Source organism: Megachile rotundata, chromosome 12 (genome assembly GCF_050947335.1).
Source record: "Megachile rotundata isolate GNS110a chromosome 12, iyMegRotu1, whole genome shotgun sequence".
NCBI classification, from domain to species: domain Eukaryota; kingdom Metazoa; phylum Arthropoda; class Insecta; order Hymenoptera; family Megachilidae; genus Megachile; species Megachile rotundata.
The window spans coordinates 4,974,231-4,995,709 of NC_134994.1; the positions used below are offsets into that span (position 1 = coordinate 4,974,231).

Sequence of the window (21,479 nt, forward strand, 5' to 3'; positions counted from 1 at the left end):
TTTTCATTAAGATTATTATCGTTTTTGGTTCTTTCGTTTTAGTGATTGAATATGTATAATTTTTGGTACGAAGGATTTAAAATATAAAGTAAAATATGCTTACCCCTTGTGAGTGTATGAAATCGAAATTCAGTTATGTGTATTAAAATTCAAAACTCAACTTCAAAATTAACATTTATATTGAAATTTCAATATTTAAAATTAAAATTCAGGAAATAAAATTTAATTATATGTGTGTCATTTATACAAAATATAGAGCAAGCTCATTTTTTAAAAAAATTAAAATTTCCTTTTTATTTTTTAGTTGTGTCATATACAAAAACTAAAAGAATATATTACATTTTTTTAAAATAAATTTATTTTACTTTCTTTTAATGACAGTCTGTATCAACATTAATAAAATTAATTTGATTTAATTTATATAGTTTATATATACTTTAATATATATCTATATATTGTGTATATATATATATATATATATATATATATATATATTTATAATTTTAATATTTAATATTGATTTATGATGTATACGTAAATAACAATATTTAAAATTCATTATAAACATTTAAATGTGAATTTAAAAAAAAAATTACATATTTGAATTTAATTCAAGTTTGTATAAAATGTCATCTTGTATGAAAAATATAGATATCATAACTGATCTTAAGAATGCGTTTATTAAGGATGAGGAAAGGTGTTAGATGATGTAGATGGTACACGGTGGTAAAACGGTGCACCTAGTGAGATGATGTGACGAAGGAGGAAACGAGGGCGGGCATAATTGCGAAAATTAATTATTGCCATGCACGAATGTCATGTGTCTCCCTGTTATTAGCCGGCGGGCATAATTTAAAGGGAAGCGACTTGTTAACAATGTCGTTCTACTCTCGAAATTTCGTGTACGCAAGAAAGCTTTCTGGAGACTAACATCTAGATTTTATAAAGCGGTACAATCTTTAAATCGATGTGTTAAAGTAAAAATTTCTATAATACAAATGTTTTATAATAATTTAACAATCGAACAAGTAATTTAATATACAAAATTATTATAGAAATATTGAAAGCATTGTGAAAATACTGAAATAGAACTATTGAAAATGTATATCGAATGCACTGAAGCAAAAAATATTGGAATTAATTATTTGAAAATGAATATCGGTACCTTGCTGAATTTTTTATATTTTTCTTTATATGTTCAGAAAATTACACTCGTGAAATTTAATATGTTGACAGCTACAAAGTATTCGTATGGTCATATAGAGTAAGACTTTAAAACTCTATTTACTACAAGTACAGATAGTTAATTTTCAAATTATTCAATGTTAGTAATATACTATACTCATGTACTAATACACTGTACTTATATAATAATACATCAAAGTTTTTAAAATATAGACATCATTTGATCTGTAATATTCATGTTCTTGAATTATATGTTCTTATATATAATATTTTATGTCCTTCAATATATCAGAAACGCGTCAACATCCGTAGCTTAGTATTGATTATGCTATTTTTTATTGCCTTTATAAATTATTCCATTGCGTTATATTTGTGACACCAAGTAGGTTACCGGTAGACTTTATGGCAGTCAACGTCGTGAAACATGTGAACGAGACATATTCACGAAAATAAGTCACAGAAAATGACTGTATGAAACACCAAAATTTTCTTCGTGAATAACGAAACGCACGAAATCGCGACATTGACCGATTGGTACGGCGAACACGATTCTACTGACTCGAAAAATGTTAAGGTTTACCTTGAGGCCATGAAATACGAGGTATTTCTATTGTTACCAAGTGACAATATAGTGTATTAAAGAAATGTTGATACATCTTGCAATTTTTCAATTAGCTTTATTCTAAAAAATAAATGTAATATTAGATATGTTATATTTGATTTGGTGTATGTTATATTATATGATCATTATATATTATGTGACTTATCACGTTTTGTTATTATTATATATTGAATAATTTATTATACTGTATATTATGTGACTTATATTGTATTATAATTACATATTATTACACTGCATTATTGTCATATATTACATTGTATTTTGTTGTATATTAAACTGTGAAAAATCATCACTATAGTATAACAATATTTTCCTGCAATCATTATAATGAAACTTAATGTAAAATTATATTTACAATTAAGTTTACAATTTAAAAGTTCGATCAATCCATACATCTACACATATTCTTAATTAAGAAAAATTCAGTATTGTCAATAGTCAATCACATTGATTACCATCTTTAGCAAGCTTCAAACCACTTGTCGAGTTGTGTTTAATATACAGTGGTTTACCTAGTTATCATATATTCGGTCATATATAGACGGTCAATACACGTTTAAGTAATCACCAAGAAGTTTAAATGGCCATCACAGGTTTAGGTCAAACATGCCAAACTCATTTACCAGCAGGGATCACGTCAAATATTGCATCCAACAGATTAATATGCAGATTAAATTATTCAATTAATTCATACTCTTGAACAAAAATTCAGTATTGTCAAAAATCAAATTATCACATTGGTTACTACTTCTATCAAACCGAAAGGTATTTGTCACTGAGTTGCATACTACACATGCTTGATTCAAATAGTTATCACAAATTTAGATCCTTAATAGATTTGAGTGGATAGTGACATAAGTATTGGCGTATGTGCTCAACATAAGTTTATATAATTATCATAGGTTTAAGTCTGGCATGTCAGACTCGTTTGCCAACAAGAATCACATTATAGATCAATCAGTTTGCATTTTTCAATTAATTTATATAAATTATAATATTTTATTAAGACTGCCACATGTATAACATACCCGATCCAATACAATTATTAATACCTTCAGCATCCTAATCAACCTACTAAATACCATGGCCAAATATTAATACATGCCACAGTATGTCATACCAAAGGGATTAATCCTAATCTCATAATGTCCCACAGTCAACGGCAGCCGCGTATCCGCGGTACGCACTATCATCTCGCAGTTAGGCTGTTTGAAGCCGGGCTGCGTTACAACATTTACTTACTGCCGTTTAACCACTTATCACGTCGGATCTCGGCACGGGGTGCTTCTGCAACATGCCTAAAGGCAGATTTCCGTGAGAGAGGATGGATTACGAAGCGAAATCGAGCGGTTGCACGACAGCGCCAGTGCAACAGGGATCAGCTGAGAGGGCGAAAGGGGCGGTCGAAGCGGGCAAAGGGAGGGCAGAAGGACATCGACGTCGCGTATCCATTACGCGGAGCGCGTGGAAGCGTTTAATACAGAAGCGTGCGAATATCGGCGTCCTTTATCCGTCGAGCGCGTGTTACACGCCTCGCATGCTTCGAGGACATATCTGTCGGATATCGAGTCGACTACTCGATCCAGCTAACCATTTACGCCCGTTTCTCTGCACTATGCCCTCGGAGGGCTTCCCTTTGCGCCGCTCGAATCAGATATTTACCGATTCCAATTGCTTTCGTGATTGCGTCTAAGTGGCTGGATAGGAATGTGTTTTGGCAGATACCAACTTGTATCTCTGCTGTGTTGGCTACCTGCACGATGATTGTATCGATTGATGATAGTATCAAGTTTGCTGGACAATTGCAATGCGGATTTGGAAGTGGAGAAAAATCGATTGTTATTTAAACTATATTTAGAGTGGTTCGAAAAAATGTGAAAGACCTGATTTGATAATAAACATTGATTGTACTTATATTTTATTAACGGTGAATTCTTGCATGTGTTATATAAATATACCCCTCATATTTTCACAGTTTACCACGAATTAGTATTTAAAGAATATTGACCATAATTTTCAAATGTACTGTAAATGGAAATTATAATCTCGAATGTAAATTATACATTTGAATAAATGTGTTTAAACTAATGTTTGAGGAACTTTCAGTTAATCATATAAAACTAGACCTAGATGAACAAAGTTAAAAATAGACACATAAAACTAGAATAAGAAATACAAATTTAATATTCTAGAGTGTTATATTGATCTGAGGTTCAAAAATGAGTTCTCGTTTGTTATTGCACATAAATGTAATAGCTTTGCAGTAAACAATTATTTAATAACGTTAAAAATTGTTGATACAGAAAGAGTATGTCACAAAATGTGTATAAGTGAACATTTCTTTCAGCTGACAGTTAAATTACTGGCAGGGCAATTTGCAACTCTAATGATATCATCAAACAATTCAATGGGAATTGCAATTGAGCAGGTACTAATGCGAGATACTATGAAGAACACGTGGACATGACACTTGATAATTCGCTGTGACGCACGATTCTATACCCTCATACTACACATTCGCTTTAAAATGACCTTTCGTCACCCTATTGTTCAATGAACCAAAATCGTATCCGTTTCAACAATGTTACATCTACGATAATAAAGCTGTTATTTTGTCCTTATGTGTAATTATTATAAATATGTCGTCGTAGAGGTATTAAAAGTATTAAATTAATTCCTTGCTGTACATATAATGAGTCATATTCCATTTATGTTTTATATCTTGTAATTCAATGAACAATGATTTTAATAACGTTATACATTTTTTTGATATTTATTACATAAGTAGTAATCTTTTCTATGTTTGGAATATTTGGAATATTTTAATAAATAATTTAAATAATTTACTGTTCTAATACCCTCTATAAATATCTTAATATTAAAAAATTTGATAATGTTCGAGATAATCGATTATTTTTGAAATAGACATCTGTATAAATAATGGCTATGAGTATTACTGGCAATAAAATTATTAAATGTGGTAGTCATTAAAGGGGACATCACACCAAATATTATTTTTAATATCTAATTTTCTTATACCTATCTAAATTATATTAATTTTAATTTCGATAATTAAACTACATAAAATTATTTAATTTTGATAACTTTGATGAATCTGAAAATTGTAAGAGTAACCAACATTCAATGATTTCTATTTTACAACAGAATCTGCAGGACTATTCTTACGTATCCAATAATCATTTATCTTAATTATGAATGTCCAAAAATCTAGTATTACTAAGATCATCGTTGACAACGATATAAATGCTAGTAACAGCTTGCATCGATGGAAAGTGCATCGAGAGGGCACTGTCGGACAATAAAATATGCATTTCGTATTAAAACTTGGTGCGTCTGACAGACGCCTAAATGAAATCCGTGAAGGATTGATCGTTAGAGACCAGAAGGTTCGCGAAGCATCGTAAATTATGATAGATACGTGGACGAGCCCTGCAGGCGGTGGAAGGGTTATAGGTTAGGCGAATTCGCCGAGGGGCCTTTCTACTTGGCTCTGATGTGGTCTGTGGCCTGAGCTTAATAACCGTTGGCCCTCGGCCTTCTCAAACAAACGTTTCTAACCGTTGAGCGCCTCTTTGCCCCTGGCGCCGAGAATCCTCAACAACGACACCAGCCAGAAGGAAAAAGATAATGCGGAAAAACTTTTTTATCAAGAAAAGTTGCGTCGATGGGGAAGTGCTGTTGCATCACAAAGCAAACTCGCATGCACGTATGAAAGATTTATACATATAATTGCTTATGGCTGACATCATGTAACTTGATAAAAAGATTGTATTTTAAGACAAAGAAGTTTTAAAAAATACTCTTTTAGAACAAGGTTTCCTCTTGACAAAAATTGTGAAAAACAATTTACTCTCTCTATTTCTTAATGTTTTTTTTTTAATTTTGTAAATGTTTTATAATATTTGTTTAACAGCTGCATATTTAGGTTAATACGCAGAGTTTATTTTATAAATATAATTTATTAAATTTATATAATTTGTTTTCACATTACGAATTAGTATAGAAAGTATATTGATCATATTTTTCATCCGAAAATTCAGATGAATAAAAATGAATGAGATTGATATATTTATACAGTGTACTATAAAAGAGACGAATGTACGTTACTTAATTTAGCGATGGCTGAATTTCACGGTAGCTTTGAACCGCGTTCGCCATCAAGAAACGTATCGTTCCGAAATAAAAAGCACACTCCTCGAACGAATCAAACGTACGTGGCCGGAAGCGGCAACGGTATCCGAAAAACGAGGTTGATATGCGAAGAGAGGTGCTCCGGTATTAAAAACGCGGGCAAAAGTCAGGAGAAATGAGGCGGTGGATTATATCGTTGCCCCGAGCACAGTCGTGTGTAGGAAACGATGCAAGAAGAGCCATGAAGAGGGGTGGGTGGCAAGTGGCTCGTCGGCTGGTACAGGCCAGTACCGATATTACCCTGCACCCCCAGACCGAACCAACCGATGAGAGAGAGAAATAGAGAGAGAGAAAGCAGCAGAGATAGAGAAAGAAAGGTGGAGAGTGAACGAGGCAAAGAGGAACATGTAAGCTCGCGTAGATATCCACTTCCCTTCCGCGATCAATTAATTCCGGACACTAATGCTTTTCTAAAGACACACACCCAACCAGGCTTACCACTCGGCCGATAACCAACTATTCCTAGAGCCGTCCGTCCAGACGAACCATCGAATTGCACGTCACGCGATTTCATCGCAACCGGGCTGCATTTTCCCTCTCGACTGCTATCGCTGACAGGGAAATGCGATCGACTGGAAATTGGCTAATATGTGCTTACTTTTTTCAGCATCAAGGACACGGCTACTCGAAGAATATTTCCGATTAATTTGGTTTTGATTTATAATGTTGGGATATCTCACAAATTTTAATTAAAATTTTTCGTCAATGTTATTAAGAATGTATGACTGGATACATATTAGTTTTGTAGAATGTAATATGCGAAAGTGTAATGATAGATATTCATCAGAATTGCATTTAATTTACCTTGACCGTATGATTTGGCAATTATAGACATAATGCACTGCTACGATTTTAAAATAAACATAGGCAAAATGTTATGTCGGTTTTGTACTCAGCGATTTTTGACTATGAAAATTATAACTGGACTTGAAATTGAAGCATATTAGCCCTGTCGAGTCTGACTCGTGACGCACTAATTCAGCTGTGATCAACTTTACTTGAATTTTTAATATGTTTCAATTTGGAGTTCTAGTGCAATTATAATTTACATAGTCAACAATTGTTTAATAGCAAATTGGCATAACATTTCAAACTTCTGTCTACATTGTAGCTGTGATTCTGACTGATAATAATGACCTGACAAATCATAGGACATGAGGTTAAAAGTTCTAATAATACTTATTATATTTAAACTGTGAGTAAATGAATTAAACTGGTCAAAATAACAGTTAAATGAAAGTTGGTGAAAAATTATATTTAAATTGTTACATATGAAAATTTTAATTTCGCAAAGACACATATCACACATGTACAGCATGTGCTCTAATTGTAAACCATCATTATATTGATTCAAAGTCCCCATATACGTCAGCACTTTCTTTCAGATATAAATTTTGTTGAAACCTGTATAGCTAAATGGATAAACCTGTATCGTTAAATTTATTTAACAGAATTTTAAGCCAGCATTAGCAGTATTCAAGAAAAGCGCATTCCCACAGCACGATAAATCATCGTTTCGTCCCTTTCTCGTTTTCAGAAAATCGACGCCTTTCTCCCTCTAATAGGCACCTATCTACACGTTAGCCCGCGTCTAGAACTACGAGGCCTCTTTCTCTCTCTCCGGAGTATTCTAATTGTGAAAGACAGTCCCGGGAAAATACTCGACGGAAGTTTCCTCGAGCTCCGCTTCGCAGGCATATCGCCGGTATTTCAATGTGCCACCAACACCATCGTCCTTGCCAGCGACTGGCGGCAACTCTTACCTTCAGCCAACACCTACGTTCCCCTGCCCTCCCGTCGACTCCTCGCCGGAATTAATTCCGAAAGCAAAATTAAGTACCTACGAGAGATGGTAAATACAGTCGCCGAAGGTTCTCTCAGATGGAGACGGAAGGTAAACTGTTAGCTTGGTCGCGTCCCACTTCAACGGAGGAGCAGATGCACGCTTTTCGAGAACGTTCCTTCACGAATCTACATCGAAAACACGATTTTCCTATGGAAACGCTAGAATCTACGAACGACCGAGCGAATGTTCTTTGTTAGAGCGTGTAAAGAGGGAAACACCTGCCACTGATACGCTCGCCAATGTTTCTCCGGCTTCGTTTAATGTATTCACTTGACAATCAGGCTACTTTCCTTCTATAGCACAGGCCGGAATGTATCGTCCACCGTGACTGGGACGTTTTGTCTAGCTAGATCTAACGGCGCTGTTGCTGCGTCTGCAAACGGTTTCCGGATGCACGGAAAGTTTCCTGTTCGCGTTTTCTACGGAGTGCTATATATAAAATGGGTATATTTATTGTGGTCGATTGCTTTGCGAATTGTAAATGTATTGAAGGCGCTGACTGTCGCAAGTGGAAATAGACATGTTGGCTATGATATAATGTGCCTGCTATTATTGTGAGTGGACGTTTAAAATTAAGGAGTCAAATTGAGTTAATTAAGAAATTTGGTGTGGAATGGAAGTTTTAGAGTATTTTTATAAACGCTTGAAACTGTATATTGTTAGTGAATGTCCGTGATTTAATTGAATCATATTTGAAATGCGTAAGTTTCTGATGTTGCAACAAAAAGTTTTTGAATTTTTATATTTGTAATCATGAAAATGACCGTATTTCCAAACTTCTAATTTAGTATACGTTCAGATGTTTAGTTTCTGAAATTGACAAATTACAGTACTCCCGTTTATTGTCTCAAATTATTATTACAACTAAATATTGCTGTGCCACTATCAGCTCCTATAGTTATAAGTGTATGTGGCTATGTAACATCAGTATCTATCACTATTTATAACATAATACCGTCATTAATATAAAGTTCGTTAAACAAGGAATCCTCGCTGTCAGAAATAAACAGTATAAGTGATAGATAAAAGTTCGCTGGCAAGTTACCAAAAATTTTCCCGATTATCTGGCATGTTTGACAACAACCCTATCGACAAATTCTTTGATAATTCGCGCACTGTCGACGGGGCTTTTGAGAAGTTCCCGAAAGCGACGTTGATCCCTCTCCCGTTACTCGTTGCGACTGTCGCTCACAATTAGCCGTCCCGAAGGATCTGCCAGCCAGGAAGAACGGAACAGGAGTACCGGGAAAATAGAGGAGAACAAAATGAAGGGCGGGAGGAATAAGATAGGGGTACGCGGACGAAGTGACTGGTACTTGACGGCGCATCTTACATGACAGTCTTTGTACTAACTATCAGGTAACTCCTTCCTGTCAACCCTTTCGCCTCTTCTATTTTCACCCCTTTACGAATGGAAAGTCTCTTTAAGTCACCCATTCACCGGTAAATACAGTCGAACGACAGAAAGAGAAAGGTAAAACTGAATTAGACAGATACTAATCCAACAAAGTCGCTTAAAATTGAGGGGAACGGTTCGAAGTTTAGGAGCTGCTCTGTACAGATAAAGGATATCTGTTATTATTTTTCAGAGTAAATTAATGTAAAATATGTAATATTTTGATGTTAGATGCTGACATCTGATCGATCATCACTGTTAGATATACGAAAAAAATAAATTTGTTACATGACAATGTTGGTTCCTTTATTGGGTTATACTACTTGCAATCTGACGTTCAATATGTGTTTGCCATATGTAAATCAACGATAAATATCAGCAATCGAATTTCGTATCTATGTTAATTACATGTATTAATCACAGTCCTATTTGATTTTCGATGTAAATTAATGAGAAATGTTGATGTAATTATTGGGTTATACTACTTGCAATCAGGCATTCATATGAATTTACAATATGTAGGTCAACAATAAGTATGCGTATTCAAATTTCAGTTGAATAATGTATTTATGTTAATTATGATTTCGTGTGCTATTAGTCTATAATTCTTGCTTACGGCAGTTCAATTATTTGATTATACTACTTGTAATCGGATACATTCACTATGTGCAATATGTAGACTAACAATAAAATATTGGGAATCGAATTTTAGTATCGAAAATTCATAATCGCTCTGATATTATCATCAAATTGTCCAGTCTTACGGAAAAATTAGTTTTCTAGTCAACCTCTCTAGACATTTTAAAAAAGTACACCCAAAACTTTGTGACGACTTAATCAAAGATATCTGATGTATCTATTAAATCTTTCCGTATACACTTGTACTATAACTGTATAAAACACTTGTTTTTATATACTTCTTATTGCTTCCACACGTGCAAGAAAAAAGTTGAATTTTCACAGAATTATCGGCACTCGAAAATCATGCTCGCAGGTATTTCGTATCCTGCCGGTAACACACGCCGCAACGAGCCGTTTCTCGGTCGCATTAATTTTCCACCAACACACACTTTTCGGCGCACTCACACGTAGCCACCGTCTGAGGAAAGCGTGAATGCCCAAACGAAGGTGATGCGCCGTAGGCAGGGACAGCTCATTAATATTTAGACGTATTTTGAGCGGCGAGCCACCATCACCGCCATCAGCCTCGCTAACTCCGGCCCCATCGTCGTCGTCGCCTTTATACATAATTATACGCGCGAGATTGGCGAGTGTCGGGCGAGCATCACCGCCAAAAGATCCTCCACTACATCCAGCCAGGAAATTTTCCTCGACGACAATTCACCAGGAGATCCCGTCACACTCCGACGTCGAATATGACGAATGGATTTGCGACGAATACGCCGCCTGAATATAACACCCCCTTATGTTTTCAGTGATCTGAACTTTCGGTGAATTGTGGTTAGTTAACGTCTTCAGGAGCGAATCCTTAATTAGCATTGAAGCATTTTGAATTAGCACTGGAAGGTGTTTTTACTGTTGTCAGATATCCTTAAAAATTTTTAATTAAAGTTTGCGGAATTCATTCATGACTACTATTTTTCTGTTATTAATTACTATTGTCTGCTTCACGTGCATAATATTATAAATGTATGTAAAAAATATTTAATCTAAATATTTTAGTATGGTAATTAATTAGTATAATAATTATTTTAGTATGCTTGTTAGTTGATTTTACAAATATTCTAAATGTGTTAACTGTATTTGATACACGCATGTAAGTCATGTATCAAATTCTCAGAACACGTAACTTGCATAAAAATGTATTTCCAAAATATTGCTACATTTACTACATATCGAAATAATCATTCCACGACTTTAAAAATTGTTCATAAATTTTATAAACAAAGACTTGATAGGATTCTAACATTTTATCAGTCATTTCAGTATCAACTGTTATTTTGAACTTTTCAATCATAACAAATCGAAAAGAATAATTAAACAGTAAAAGGTAAAATTAGTAGCTAATTTTCGTCGTTAAAAGAGTTAATTAAAATCTTCTTTTTCCCCAAAACGTCCGTGTTTCTTAATGATTACAAGGGTAGAACCGTTGATTCGAGAAGTTCCAGTAGTAGACGAAAATAGTTCGACCATCGTCTTTCGAGCGGTTCCTCGCGTAATTTCCAGTGATCAAGTCCTATTCAGGTGGTTGGTGTTAATTAATCCTTTCTAACCAGCATGAGAGAATCGTGATCAGAGATAAAGCTGAGGCGCTCCAAGCGATCAGAGAAGGTCTAGTATTATAATCTCTGATTTTGAAAACATTTAACGTTTCTAAATCATGGATAATTTACCCGTGCCAATTAGAATAATCAGTGAAGTTTATAAGTTATTAATGTAATCTTCAAAGTGATCTTTAGGATGTTGAGAATTCGGAATTTTGAAATGATAGAAACTTAGGATATTGAAATTTTGGGATTTTTGGTATATAGATTTTGGAATTTTTGAATTTTAGGATTTTGAAATTTTTGGATTCTGAAATTTTTGAATTTTTGGAATTTTAGGATTTTGAAATTTTTGAATTTTTGTAGTTTTTGGATTCTGGAATTTTGGAATTTTGAAATTTTTGAATTATATTTTGGAACTCTCGAGTTCTCAAATTCTAGATTTCAGGAATTTTTGAATTTTAGTATTTTGGCATTTTGGAATTCTGGAATTTTGGAATTGCGGAATTTTGGAATTTTGGAATTTTGGAATTTTTGAAATTTGGGACTACGGATTTTTGGAGTTTAGGATCTTTAGAATCTTAGAATTTTGGAAACTCGAAATTTCAGAACATAGAAATTTGGAAAATGTGGAACTTTGTAATTTTTTACTTTCGGAGTCTTGGAAATTTTGAATTTTGGAATTTGATAATGGATGTATTTTAAAATTTTGAAGACTTTAGTACTTCGCAAATTTGAAACTTTTTAATTTTGAGATTCTAATATCTTGGAACTTCTAATATGGGGTTTTGAAATTTCGGATATTAAAGCAAAGCGTTGCAATTCTAAAAACCTAAAATCCTCAAATCCTCAAATCTTCAAAATCTCAAAATCTCAAAATCTCAAAACCTCAAAACCACAAAATCTTAAAATCTCAAAATCTCGAAATCTCAAAATCTCAAAATCTCAAAATCTCAAATTCTCAAATCCTCGAATACTAAAAACCCAAAATACCAGAATCCCAAAATGCCAAATAACTCAAAATCCTAAAATCCCAAAATTCTAATACCCCAAAATCTCAAAATCCCAAAATCCCAAAATCGCAATACCCCAAAACCCCAAAATCCCAAAATCCCAAATTTCAAAGTTATAAACAACAACATTACCAACACTAAAAACAAAATTAATATAAATGAAATACGGCGCAAATCGACTGCGTTCGTAGCACCTTAAATCACAACGAACTCGTTGAAACTGAACACATTATACGTCGATTTAGAGACACTCCACTGAATGCTTGCCAATGTCTGGCAACTAAATAACCTTTCGAAACCCGTGTCCATCGATTCCCATCAAACGGCTACAATTTGACCGATAATAAAGGAATCTTGGCACGGTAGCGGTTTCATCGAAAAAGAATAACCTCTCGAAAGACACGTCGTAACTAATATTTCCTACATATAAAAATTCATTACCCGTATCGAGACGCTCGTTTGGCACTCTTCACTTTCTCGGACAGTTAAAATTCTGCAATCGATGTATCGATATGATCACATACGATGTAATTCAGGACGAATACCGTATTAACAATGTTAGTCAGAACAACGTTGCTCTGTTCTCTATTTCAATATTTTTAAGTACTTTTATTTTATAATATTTTATTTTAGTTATTTTATACTGTGTTATAGTAGCATATATTAGGTATATTAATTATTTAATATTATTCTGTATTATTTATTAGCTCACAACACTGTGCAAATATTTCTAAATAACTAATGCTATAACTATTTTACTATAAGTGAATATTTGTAATAAAAAAAATACATTTAGTAAGTTGAAATTAGTATGTGACCAGAAGTAGAGTAATTCTTAGAATTATCCTAATATTTACCAATATTATTTACCAACACTATAATTTTCGAATTTGTTCCAATATTTACCAAGGTTTTTTACCGACTCTCTAGTTCTCAAATTTGTATTAATATCAACGTTTACCAGTATTATTTAACAACATTCTAATATTTTAATTTTTTAATTTTTTTAATTTCTAACATTTCCCAATATTTCAATATTCTTAACCATAAAAAATAAGCGCGAAGTGGGTTGAAACGGGTTCGAATTAAAGAGGACAACAGAACATAGCGGAGAAGCTCGGTCTTCTTTTCCAAGGTTCCTAATCGATTGCCACGAGTTTTAAACTTTACGCGAACGTCCCCTATTTCGCCCTCCAGCCATTCTTCCGTTCAATTCGCTTCGAAACGAAGGAGAAAGGAAGCGAAAGGCGAGAACCCTGAAGACCGGGAGAAGAACAAGCGACCAGAAGAAGAGAGCGAAAGGGGCGAAGTCTGTAAATTTTCTTACATTTTATGAGCCATCAGAATTTCATAACCTCCAGCCAGTCCGCGTGGTACTTTGCACGCGAAAACTTTCCGTTGGCTCGGTTCTCTTGGCCGCTCTTTCTCTTTCGCTGGCGTTTCGTTCTTCTCGGTTTTTCAACCCTGTGGCGTTTCTTCGGCCGCGGGGGAGAGAATGGAATCGAAAACAACCTAGATGCATTGCAACGATGATGCAGAACCCAGAATGTGGGGAGAGCAGGGACGAAGTTATATTTCAATGAACCCTGCGCTTTTGTAATAACCGCGCCCGCGGATTTAAGCTTTGTACTCATTTTCGAGCAATTTCATGACAATTTAAGGAGTTTCTAGGAATATCAAGAATAATTTCAAAAATTGTTTTAGACCTTTGATACCACAAATTGAAATACTTTATTTTATTGATATTTAAAATATTTATTCTTTAACATTTGAAACGTTTTAGTTCTTGATAATTGAAATTTTTTTCTTGATACTTGAAATATTATTTTCTTGATATTTGAAATGTTCTATTTCTCAAAATCCTAAGCTCCCAAATTTTCAGTTTCCAAATTTCTAGAGACACACACACAAATTTCTAAATTTTTTAATTTTCATATTTTCCAATTCCAATATTGCCGAATTTCCAATATTGCCTGAATTATCAATTGCGCAATTTTCAAATTTTTAAATTGACAATTATAAATTTTTCAAATTTCGAAATTTGTAATTTTGAATGCTTAATTTCCTGGATTTGCACATTTAAGTTCTCAAATTCCCAAATTTGCATTTATTGATTTCTCAAATTCTGAAATTTGCATGCATCAAATTTTCTAGTTCCTGAATTTACAGTTCTCAAATTCTCAAATACTGAATTCGTAGCTATAAAATTTTCAAATTCCACTGAACCTCTTATCATTACCATTCTAAATCATCTCTGAGTTCTCCAACAGTACTTGACTGACCATCACCGATCTAGTAGATTTACATTCTTATATATATTTAAACCTTCGATTACCTGCTATTATATGTAAGTAGAGCAAAAATGAGATATAGAGATTTTTAAGTCGAAACGATTAAGCCTGTCTGAAACTATCAAAATTGATACCAAACGTATTGTTGCTTTCATGACGGCTGACGTAAACGTCGACCAAGTACTGTCGTCAACGATGAGTTACAGAGCTAACCATGAGTTAACATGGTTTCAGTCGATTCTATGTATACGTAAACAATTATAGAAAATGATACCGAAGTACGGTTTTTTAACAATTCGACAACTGACATCCATAGCGACAGGTTCCTATTGTCAGATCACCGCAAAAATTTAGACAGCAAATTTAGAATGTCTCTCGAGTCTAACCTCAAAATTTCAAATCAAAATACCCAAAATTGCAACCTGTAGTGAGGTACAAGCAAATACAGATCGAACACCTCACTATATTCGGAATATTCAGTAGATATAGCAAACATCCTTAAACTGATAAATCAATCGATCGTATCCTTACCAATTATTATCGCACCGCGTCTGACACCACACGGTCATTTTCACCGTGGCAATCAGCGTGTTAAACGTTCGCTCGCGCTCGCAGTACAGCCTGCGAATAATGGGCTCATATTAATTGCGACGACGCGAACGTGCGACAATGGGAACAATATGGGAGACGATCAATGAGTGACAAAGAGTATCAACGCACGGTTTGTACACGCTCGAACGGTATTCTCCCATTCACAAAACCACGACGTGGTATCACTTTCTCCTTCGATTCATTGATTCGATTCCCGCTCGTTTTGTGTATCACCGTTACCATTCGTCATTCGCACGCGGACTTCGCGTATTTCTCGTTTCGTTTATCGGCCATGACAGGCTGTTTCCGCTCTTATGGAGCCGGACAATCTCTCCTCTTTGCGTTCGTCGATTAACCGAACATGCAGAAATCTCTCGACGGCGCGTGTTTCGCGGTCGTGCATGACTGCGTGCTTAAATGCCTCGACATGCTTGACACGACCGTGTCGATCGACGACTTGTTCACGTCCTTTGACAGCTTGTAGCATTGATGAATCAGAATTATGTTGTAAGAAAATAGATTTATCGGCTCTTCGTTTGACTCAAAATTTCTATGTGGTTAGGTTCGGTTGTCAAGACAGTTATTAGCAAATTTAGCTTCTCTGTAGTTAGGTTATATTATAAAGACAGTTATCAGCAAATTTAGTTTCTCTGTGGTTAGGTTAGGTTGTCAAGACAGTTTTCAGCAAATTCAGCTTCTTTGTAATAAGTTATCAAACAGATAAGACATTTTTGCGCGGTTACTGTCATTTTCTGATCAACCAAGACGAAAATAACTTTAATCATTTAGTGGAGAATTAAGTAAAAATTTCCTAACGCAGTATAGAATTTTAATTGGAAGGATAAGAAGAAGCATATTATATTTTGAATTACGATAAAAATAGTATCAGTACAATTAAGTAACGAAAAGTAGTATGCATATCTTCGAGCATTTGTTATTGTGTATATGATTTATTTATTTGTCCCCAATTTTAGTCATGGCATGTGTAATACCTTCGTACAGTTTTTTCGTACCAATAGTAACATTACTTTCATCTCCAACCGCGTTTTTTGAAACAAAAATATTGTAATTTAGATGTTGTATATGATTTATTGGGATTAACTGCAGAAACTTGTGAAAATATCTAATCAGTTGGTTTAATACGAATAGCAATTACGAATATCAACTAGAAACTTCAAATGGTAGAAATTTATTTGGGTGATTTGAATTATTGCTTCAGTTTAAGTACTTGATGCGATTTATGTTATGTTTCAGTGTCAATCAACGGAACGTAAAGATTATACAGACGTAATTATAAAAATTGTCTTGTGGAAGTGTAAAAAGTCGTATTATTTTAATTCCTGGTCTCTCCATAAGATAATATGTAAATGCTAATAATATTTGAAGGTGTCGTTGGCTACAGTGAAAAATAACGTTTATGGTCAAACACAGCATAATACTAAATATTAAGAACTAAAGTAGTTAATCTTCTAATTAACTTTAATTTAATTTTCCAATCATGAATAACATTGAATAATTCTTTGTATAGCTATCTAATAAATAATAATGAATAATCAAGATTTTCAGGGTATCTGTTTTTTATGAGCATACACTTTGTAATAATGTAATGAAAACTGATTTAATTAAACTAATTCACATTAATTTGTTGAGACAGCTACATAAACGTAAATACTGTCGAACATTGTGTAATAACTATAATTCATTAAAAAGTGAACACCATTCAAAAAGAATATCAATAGTTTAATGAAATTAAAAGAAAAGCGAAAAGAATCATACACAAATTATGTAAAAATTAAGAGAAGGTTATATAGAAACTAGTTAATTAAATGAATTTTATTTTGATAGAAAACTGAGTAGTTTTTAATTTTATCCTGAAATACACAATTTTATGCACCAACCCAATAACTCAAAGCGAACTATCAATTTATTTAAAAAAGTAATAGATACTTTCTCGATGAATTTTACGAATTTCAGAAGTTAATCGCAGTAAATTGAATACAAAATATTGATTATAAAGCATTCTACAACAAATTAATTTATTATACATTATGTAGTTTTAATTGTATAACCTGTGCTGATAATAAAGGAAAGTTCGAAAATTGTACTTTCTATTGAACTCAATATTCAACCCCATTGTTACAAGTTCAAACTTTTTGAAAAAAAAGCAACGTACATTATTACACACTGACCGCCATGATTCATCGATAACGTGTACTAAAAGTGTAATAATGAAACAATTCAAACGGAAAATGTCGAATTATAATTTTAAATAACATACGCCAATAATTGCTTTATATTGAAAAATTAAGTAAACGTATAATACATTTGTTCTCATACTCTGTTATTTCCAGTATAATACGTTAGTGTTAATCTGCCATATTATCGAAGAACCAATGTTTCTATCATATGCTCAAGACATTAAACATTAAATTTCATAAAGCTGCTGTCCGTTGCACGCGAAACTTCCAAACAAAATATTGAAATTATTTCAAAGAGATTGGAAATTAAACTTTATCAAATTTTTCAATATTAGTTTGTTTGAAAACTTTAAATGCCTGCACGAACATCTCCAGGAACATAGTTCTCGCAAAAATTTGAAAAAGTTTCCTCGCGAACTTCAACAAATAATCAAGTACTGATAATTCTCACTCGTTGGAAACTTTCTGCATGACTACAACAAATCTTCAAAAGCTTGTAAATTCTACACAAAACAGGGAATATAATATTCGAATCACCGTTGCGAACAGCACTTCCGGGGAAGTTTGAAGTTGCTCTCAGCAATTGATGGAATCTCACGGTAGACTATTACGCGTTTCTCTTCTGAATGGAAAAAAACGCAGCGAATAAACTTTTCTCAAAGCGTGCCTATCTCTTTTTCATCGACGCGAATCCTCCAGCATTCCCATAATGGCCGAAATGGCCAAGCTCGCCTCTTTTTTCCTCGAAAATTGCTTCACAGGATAGGTTGAAAGTGGGCGTATCTCAGTGGCATGGAATCGCCGAGAATAGAATAAAGGTCGTCCTTGCCAGACGATGAAAGCACCGAGTGGCGAGTAGAAAAGCTCTGCGACGTGTCGGCCATGTTGTCAGCAAAGTTTCGTCCTCCCCCTTAAATATAAATGTGTACGCGCTACTCGCCACGATAAAATGTCTCCTCCCATGAATTCTACGCGACCACGATTCACCTTACTTTACGGGCATCTGCATCTAAAGATATTCTCTCTGTTCAAAACATTGTTTAAAACATGCAGAAAATTTTAACGCGTTTCCGAAGTGGGTCTTCTTGTTTTGAAACCTTGAAACACATTTGGTCACTTGTAATAAGATACATTACAGAGAATTCATTGCGATTTTCATGAATATGCTAATTATTTGTATCTTTGATTAAATTTGTTATAACAGTTCGATTCGAAGGTATTTGTTTTGTAATTTTTCAATTGTTAGATGCAATAAATAGTTCTCAACTACATTTTTATGTAATATAAGAATCATAGATTTATATATTATATAAATTTGTTCGTTAATTGTTTTGTTTACTGTATGTTTCTAAAGCAAGCACCTACTTAAAATCTCCTGTTAATTAGATATTTTAAATTCTAGCTACATTGTCTATAAATATAATGTTCTATACCGTGTATAAGATAGTAAATACAATAAAAAAGAATTTTTTCATATAATATCAAGTATCATCTTCAAATATTTCTCGAAAACACTAAAAGTGGACAAACAATTACAGTAAAGAATTTTATATGTTCATGAAAGTATTATTTTTATTTATACCTCTATATGAATAAATGTTTGAATATGTCTCTATATGAATAGAAGTACAGCAATCTTCTTAAAGTTCAGAATAAAATGTAGGAATGTATATGTATGGAGCTACAGGATTCTCCAATAAATAGTGTAATGTAAAATGTTCCTATAAACGACGTAATATTTTACCAAATTTGCACAGCTACCCTTCAAGTTCCTATACAATCGAAAATTATCTCGTTTACTCCGAACGGAGTCTTTAGCTCCCTTCATCACGAAACAGTTTCGTCCAATCGGCACCAGCAACACGCGCCACGAAATAATTGCAGTCATTCCGAACCATTCGCTTTATTGGTCGAGATAATCTCATCGCCCTACTTTCACGACCTATCCATTTTATCCGGTTACGTGACGTTCGTCTAACTTTCCTAAGAAAGTTTCAGTGCGAATGGAAAAAATTGTACGAAACAGTATCACATTTTTCTGAATCGATGCTCGGAGAATGAGATTTCAATTTCTAATTCGACGATCATTCCTCGGAAGATCTCGGACGGTTTCTTTGGGTTACGACAGACAGGGCAAGTCGAATGAAAACAAAATGGTCCATTGACGCACGACGATGCACGATTTTGTCGGTACAGTCGAGCAGAAGCAGTAGAAGTATCCGACCGTGTTCAGCCAAACAGCACAATCCGTGGAACGAGATTCGAGGCACACGCGTGCACGTATGGTGGCAGTTCACCGCGAGGCGGCCGGCGATATTTCACCAAGGCAAATCGGGTGAAATGGTTCAGAAAGGATCGAATCATCCGCGTTTTGGTCGAGCAATCCGAGCACACCCCACTGCCGTCGACTTTATCTTTTTCCATCCTCGTTCCCTTCTCGATTGCTCCGTTCCTATCCCACGCACAGGTGTTTATCCGACCGTACACCCGACACTATTCTCCCGTTTCCCTCGATTCCTCGTATGATCGTCCTACGGATTTATTTCTCATATGGGAGGAAAGCTCTTCCCTCTTACGTATCACACGGTTACGATTTAACCGTCCACGATTAATTCGAAGTTGGCCGTGCTTTCGGATAACTGCTACTTCTATCACTCGTTAAGATCTATCACCAGTCCGCGCACTCGTGAACACGGGAACGTACACAGTTAAACTCGACTGGACTCGAAACCGCTAGATTGATAACAACTTTGCGCCTACTTACTGTCAATCGCGTAATCTGCCAAACAAGCGAAACGCTGTGCCTCTTCTTCGGCGTGCGTCGCGACGGCCAGCCTCCGTTCGATCACACCGGTTGGTCGGCCTGGTCCAGGTGATCGAAATCGTTCGTGTTCGCGGCGTGCAGCATCGCGTGCGTGAAGAATGCCTTAGGACGTGTACTCGCGCGGAAATCGTCGTGGAAATCCTCGAGCGTGGATATCCTCACCGTCGGTCGTACGTAACGATCCCCGCTCATGCCGTGAGAATCTCTCGCGGGCACTTGTCTTGGGTAGCCGCCAGGAGCCGCGGGGGCTTCAGAGAGGAGGAGAGCCGAAGCTTACGTAGGAGGAGGTGAAGGTGGAGTAGGAGGAAGAAGGTGGATAGTGGTGGTGCTGGCTGAAGGTGGCGGTGATTCCAACCTCGTGGAGAAAGAGGGATGAGGAGAGTCGCAGGAGGTAACGCGAGGGAAGGGGCGGAGGGTGTTCTGCCCCACCCGTACTCGCCTCTGATTGGACCACCCCCGCCTGGTTACCCCGGCCATCCCTCTCCCCCACACCCACCTGCTTCAGCTGCTCCTCTTGGTCCTCGTCGTCCTCCTCCTATTGCACCTCTTCCTACTTCGCCTCATCCTCCTCGCGCCGATGCCGCTGCTCTCCTCGTCATCCACCTCGTCCACCTCCTCGGCAACCGTCAGCTCGACCTCCTACTCTTTCGCAGCCACCTTTTAGCCGGTTCTCTTCTTCTTCTTCTGGTTCGCGCCACCTCGCCCTGTCCGTCGGCACACGTAAGAACGCCCGCCTCTTTTTCGATGCACCGGAAAACAGGTGCGGAAGCCGGTCGTGGGGATTCCAGGATTTCTACTGGCTCCGGAGAACTCCATCGCCGGCTTGGATCCACCAGCCTTTATTCCCAGGATCTCCGCTGTCGTGGAACACCCTTTCTGCCCGTTGCATTTTCAAAATTCTGAAAGACCCTCGGCAACTGATGCTGGTAGGTACACGCCCGATAGGCATTTAGTCGCTTTCGAATCTGTATCGCGACGCTTCGATAAACCGCCTTCGGAATTCTCCTTCTCTTTTCTCTTCGGTTCCTTTTTTTCTGTCTGTCTCGCTTTCGTTCTTCGCGATTGTGTATTTTTAT

At 35.5% G+C, this 21,479-nt stretch overlaps 1 protein-coding gene across 2 annotated transcripts in view; it reads right to left on the reverse strand.

The window, feature by feature from the left end:
• LOC105662425 (uncharacterized) overlaps positions 1 to 21,479 on the reverse strand; it is a 503,073-nt gene that overhangs the window by 268,034 nt on the left and 213,560 nt on the right. Inside the window, exon 1 of one of the 2 annotated variants that reach the window (XM_076537798.1) lies at positions 20,344 to 20,700. The exons of the other annotated variant lie outside the window; for it this stretch is intronic. The gene's annotated coding sequence lies outside the window, so the exon portion shown is untranslated. Of the gene's footprint in view, positions 1 to 20,343; positions 20,701 to 21,479 lie in introns of those variants that run through there. 2 annotated transcript variants of the gene reach the window in all.